Below are 6,836 nucleotides of genomic sequence, written 5' to 3'. Positions count from 1 at the left end.
CACTCTTGCTCAGGCTGGTTTCAAACTCCTGAGCTCAAACAATCCTCCTGCCTCGGCCTCCCAGAGTGCTAGGATTACAGGCATGAGCCACGGCACCTGGCTAGACAGAAATCTTATATGGCAGTTTTTAGCTCAGAGTGACTTACCCGATGTATAATATCTAGTTTGTGGTAGATATAATGAAAAACTCTAAGGATATAATAAAAGCTTATTTTTTCTTATTTTAAATTTCATACTTTTGTATTTCGAATTTCACATTTTAAATATCAATTTTAATCAAAGGTTATAATAAGACTTTGGAATTTTGATAGTAAAATTTCCAGGCTGATAGTATTATTTCCAGGCTGTTGTTTTATTTCCTGACCTGCATGTATATATGTTTATTATGGCACAGTTTTCAAAGTTATTATTCGTGCGCATCTGTATTTATTTTTCTGGACTGATTTAATTTCTCTCTCTCTTTGTCTCTCCCCTCATCCTTTCCTCCCTTCTTTCTCTTACCTTGCACGCACATGTGCAGATACACACAGACATACCTACATACACGAATTCACTGTCAAACACTAAATAATTTCATAGCTTTATAAAAATAGATTATCAAAAGGAGGAAAGGTAAGTCAAATTGTGGTCTTATGAGCTTCTGCAGGTCCTGCAGGTACTATTATTATGTGGTGACTGAAGATACATCTATTACACTCTTTGCAATGTCTAAAATTTTAATTTTCCGCTATGAAGCATCTAAGGTCTGTCTGGGATAGTCGGAAATGTGTTTCTAATTGCTTTTTCCATGCAAAAAAGATACAATAGATTACCAACAACAGGACTATTAATCATCCATCTAAGTGCAGCTTCTCTTCTGCATGCAATATTTATAAGTGTTTATATACTCATGGCTAATGCTAACAATCAATGCCTACTTGATGAGCCAACCTATATAATTGTCAAATGCCTGAAACTCACCAAGAGATTAAATTTATTCTTGGCTTCTGTTCCAGATTGTATTTGTGATTAAAAGAAAGAGAAAGAACAGATATCTTCCTGAAGTTGTTTTTAGGAATGGAATAATGATCTGGCTGCATTTTTCCTGTAGATAGTAGAAGCCCTTTTATTACTATTTATCTATTTTCTTATATCAACTATAATAACAAAATAAGAAGAGATTATTTTCCTTCTGCATTTGTAACAGACATTTCAATATAATTTCTGTGATGCTAGATTTAAAAACAAAATGCAATTACTTTAATATTTTAATTAAGAACTTTTAGACATTAGAAAAGTTAAGCTGAGCTCTTTTATCAATTTGCAAATATGGTCTGGTTGCATGGCTTTTGTTATTTTTGTTATTTTCTGATTTTTATTAGGAAAAAACAATATGGTTTTAATACTTACTATACTGTTAATTTGTAATTGCTTGGTTGTCAAACTTAATTTTTGACCCTCAACATTTATTTGCATGATTCAAACCAAAAGAGTTTTGAAGTCTGTAATCATTCATTTAATAATTTATGTTATGAATATCATACAATGCCAGATTCTGCAAATGATAAAAAGGAGATTCTAAGTTAAGATCATTGATCTCAAAATTTATGTTTCTTTAGGGAAAAAAAGATGCCTATGGCAAATTCAATGTCAATATGCAAATACTACATAAGTGGTCATTGAGGAAGGGCTGTGGGAACTTAGAAAATTATTACTAAATAATATAGTCAGAAGATAGCATCTCAGAGAAGGTAAGACATAAATTGTGTCCAGAAGAGTTGGTGAGATTTGAATGGGCCAAGAGAAGAGAAGAGCTCAGATGAGAGGGATACTTTAAACAAAAGCTCAGGTGTGGAAGTGGTTTGCAAGGCTCAGTAAGCAGATCAAAGAGGAAAACAAAAAGAGCGAGAGAGAAGTGTTTCTTTTGGAACTCAGAAATAACTGAAGATATGTTTGCAAAGGAAGTCAGTGAGTAGATTTTCTGGATAGGGTATTGAATTTCAGACTGAACAGTTTATATTTTATTTTGTAATATAAATCCATTTTAAAATGACTCATAGGAGGTCACAAATCAGAAGCTGAATTCTACAAACATTTAGTTAAATACAGTTTCAGGTAACAACAACAACAAAAAAAGTAGCTGCCCTGCCAATCATCCTCTCAAGAGTGCTGTCAAACCAGCTTGGTATCAAGTACCAGGAATAGCGTATTGGTGAGTGTTAGCACTTGGTGAATACTATAGATTTCTGTTTTGCTTTTCTTCATCATGGCAGGAATTTAAAAATGAGGGAACATTGTGAGGAGGGAAATTAGACTAACGAGGGCTTGGGAAGATTGCTTATTACATGAGGGGTTCCCTTGTGGATTTCTGGGCTCCCAAATTCCAGAACCTGCTTCCGACACAGGTTTGTGTTGTTTTCAAGACTTAGTGTCATTCAAGATACTAGTGATATATGTTGTCCTCAAAGTGGATGCCAGGCAAATAGGATAAGATCACAAATGTGGGCATTTCTTTATATACCTTAGAAACTCCACATTGTTCTCCTTATTGTCTACCTTCATCTCCACCCACAAGCTCTTCTTTTCTTCTCTATTTTTCATTTTATCATCAATCCCTTCTTTTTTGCCTATCTTCTCCCTTTGGCTATTATGGAATGGCAGTAAAAGGCACAGCAGATATAAAGCAGGAACAACAAGATAATAGATAGTCACTTACATCTAGAAAACCCAGAGTAGTCATTGTAGGATATATTGATTCCTGAGAATTAACAAACTTCATTAGAACAACGGGAGACAATAAGTAATCATTATAAAAGTCAAAGAATGGCATTTTTTTAATAAAAAGTTTCCTCTTCTGTCTCTCATGCCAGCTCTTCGTGTGTAGGCTATTGCTATCATAGTTTTTAAGCATTCCAGGTAGCTTAGACATTAAGGACAGAGGCTTGAATTATCATCAGATGGTGGGCACCATCAAGGGAGTTCCCTTGACAAGGTCTTGCCAAGTGGAGCAGGCATGAGAATAGTTTCGTGACAGATATTATGGGTGTCTTCACTTCACCACTCACTTAGTGTCAGGATACAAGGTAACAAAGCAGAAGAACTTGGACAGAAGAGATATTCTATTTCCTGTATTTCTTGTAAAAGACCCAGTGACCACACACTTCCACTGAGTATCCTATGACCTGTTACCACTTCTTCTAACTCATATCAGACCCCTAATTGTGTGTACTCTCCGCATGATAGCCATCTGGAGTAGAAAGATTTAAGTACTGCTAATAAAACACACACCACTACATGTTACATATGCTTAATATGTATGCACATTTATACATATATTTTGATTTTTCTCAGTGAGAACACATTGGATGGTTATTTGTTTTGGTTGTATTTCCTGAAATATTTTGTTTCCTAAATTCATCTGATAACACTGCAGCATGGACCATTGTTTACATATACTATAAAAAATTACACTCTATTTAAATTTTGAGGAGGAGAATTATGGTCCCATGCTGAAGAGAAACTCCAAAAATTCATCTTTCATGCAAAATTTAGAATGTTTGCCACAATTTTAAAATAACACATCTTTTATCAGGAGGCTATACATACCAACTGAGAAAAATCTTTGGAATTTTTCAGCAAGAAAATCTCCTCCAGTATTTATACATCTTTTCACTATTGTTGTGAGGTATGTAGCCTTACTGATGGATAATGGAAGTTAATTAAACCTAGCACGTTATATTTGCAGTATTTTAGCAGTAGGGTTTAGTACAATTTAGCTGGTATCTCTTCTTCAAAAATATTTACAATTTCCATTTTGGTGGGTTGCTTAAGCATTAAAATCAGACTTCAATTCTCTAATTAAAGTGTAAAAGCATTATCACAGAAAGTTCTCATTGCTCAAATGACATATAAAGCATTTGCAGGGGTGGGAAGGCAGGAATAAACATGTCCCAAGCTCTCAAAGGCAATTAGGCCCATTAGTTATAGTTCTTCTTTAAGAGGGAGAGGATAATCTAATTGAATGGCTATATGCACTACTTTATTAGGTTGAGTCTTTGCATTTTAGCGTAGTTGACATTTATGAAAGAAATCTATTGCTTGAAGAAATTTTAAAATGGACAAAATAGACAGTCTATCATCTTGATATGTCCTTCCTGACTTTTTATATTATTTAAAGATTGAAAAATGACTGATAACTTAGTATTGAGCAACTTTTTTAAGCATAGATTTCCATCATATAGTCTTACATTCTGCATCTGAGTTGCATGTGTAGCAGAAGATTTTCACCACTATTGAAAATACTCATACCGCAGTAAACAAACTTTAAAGTAGGCGATGACAAAACTCAATTAAAGACCATCAAATGTCTTATCAAGAGGCTGATTTTAATAGAGATCATCTAGAAATTTTATAAGAACTATGAAAGTTAGACTATCCAGAGGGAAAGAAGGAAATAGAGCTGTTTTAATTTATTTTGTGTATTGTAAGTTAGTTGTGGTACCATTAATAAAATGATTTCTCAGTTAATTTTCAGGACAGAGATATGACTGATACTGGTATCTAATATCATAATATAATATCATAATCTAATCTACATAGTAAATCTCTGAATAAATTAGACAGTGGCCTTGTACTTCTTTGAACGATTACCCGGTATTTATCTAATGCTATTTGGCCAGCAAAGGTCCTATAACGTTAGGAAGAAAAATAATCATGAACTATATTTATACACATATGTGAAAAATAGTCATGATTAAAGGAAAGCGTTAAGTTTTGGTTTAGGATTTTCATTCACTGTAAAAAATTCACAGAAAGTATGTATTTTTGAAATACTTCATAATATCTTTTTCAACAACTTAAAATGTAATTTTAAGAGCCTAGAGAGAAGAGGACTATAGTAAATGTTTTCTCTAGTGAGTGAGGGTCTCCCGTTCAGAATTTCCTTAAATAAATTTCTAGAGAGTCATAAAATACCATTGTCGTGAGCTGAATTGTGTCCCTTCAAAATACGTATGTTGAAGTCCTAATCCCCGGTACATTAGAATGTGACAGTATTTGGAGATAGGGCCGTTAAAGAGGGAGTTAAGGATAAATAATTAGGTCATTAGGGTGGGCTCTAATCCAATGTAAATAGCTTCCTTATAAGAAGTTAGAACAGAGACACACACAGAGAAAAGACCATGTGAAAACACGGGAAGAAGACTCCACAAACAAGCCAAGGAGACAGGCCTCAGAAGAAATGAATCTTACAGACCCCTTGATCTTGAACTTCTAGTCTACTGAACTTCTAGTCTACTGACTGTGAGAAAATTCTATTATTTAAGCCACTCAATCTGTGGCACTTTGTTATTGCAGCCCTAGCAGACTGATACAATCATTAATGCTGCATGTTCAATTTTCCTCAGCAATATCCCTTAACTGCCTAGACACTAGACCAAGAGAACAAGACCATCTTCATAAAAACTCTTAATGAAGAATATACTCACATTTCTGTATAATACATATCCTGAAAAAATTTAAAAAGGAGACAAAAAAGAACTATTGTACTCTTAAGAGATAAGAGCTGTTCATTTTATCCCCATATGTCCACTTTCTAATTTTATAATATATTTGTGCATTCCTTTCAGCATCGTGTTTGCTCAATAAATCCTTATCTGTCAAATGATGGAAGTCAATGGAATCACTGCCCTAAAGGTCAATCAAAAGCTTCCTTGGAATCTTTTGCGTGGATAACACTTTTCTGAGTACATTAAGGAAAATGAAATTGTCAATTATTGAGATTGTTAATTTTTCCTCCTGGCCTAAAAACTGTAGAATATACTTGACATGGGTCAGTCAACCTTTGCTATTAATAACAAAAATTGCAATAACATGTGACTCAATAAAGAGAAATTAAATAAAAAGTTGTAAAATAATAATAATATATTTATAGCAGCTACCATTTATTGATAGATGACTCTGTGTTCAGGCACTATGCAAAGTACTTTAATATATTGTAGTTAATTCTGCAGAATATATTGTAGTTAATTCTTCATAACTTTTTGAGGAAGGTAGAATTCTTTCCATTGAAAGATAATGAATCTGAGGGCAAGAGGGTAAAGTAAGATGTCCCAGATCACACCATGGTGAGGATGATGGAGGGACACTCTTTACCAATACTCAATCTGTCCTGCCCAATACCTGATACATTCTTTTTCTTTTTTGCTATTTTTTAAAATTTTCATTTTATTAGTGATAATAGTCATTTTGAAACATCTGTATTAGCGAATGATTTAGTGTTGCTTACCTTCAGTTCATGGGGTGTGAATTATGTGTTCAGAAGAGTTTTGTGGAGTTTTGGTTTTGGTCCCCAGTATTCATTCATCATCCTAATTATATTTGATTTCCTTTTGAGAACAATAGCTCCATCTCTCCTACTGCCATTTCTGCTGACTGGAGCTTTCCTTCCAGATCTTTCTCTTTCTGTATATTTTGGAATAAATGAACTTAACTTGGTTAGTCATATTTTCTTTCTGGGACTTTTTTTCTTAAATTGAGTGAAAGAAGTATGGAATGAATAGCTAGAATTCATTTATTTTCCATTAGGACACTTGGGGAAGACCCCCAAACTCTTCCCACCAACAAAAATCTTAGGAATAGCCTGGATTCAGTTATCTTCAAATCTATTGTTTAAGGTTCTCTGTGTGTCTGTTGGGGGGGGGGGTTGTGCATGTGTGCTGTTTTTATTGTTTTTGTTGTTGCAAAATTCATATTATGATAAGGATTTTTTTTTCTGTTTCTCATACTGGCCTATGGCAGTTTCTTACTTACCCTGTCTTCCAGCAATTTTACTTCTAGATACTTGTCTAAGAGAAGTG

Source organism: Propithecus coquereli, unplaced genomic scaffold (assembly GCF_000956105.1).
Source record: "Propithecus coquereli isolate 6110/MARCELLA unplaced genomic scaffold, Pcoq_1.0 Scaffold40, whole genome shotgun sequence".
Lineage (NCBI taxonomy): Eukaryota > Metazoa > Chordata > Mammalia > Primates > Indriidae > Propithecus > Propithecus coquereli.
Note: the sequence above shows the minus strand (reverse complement) of the source record.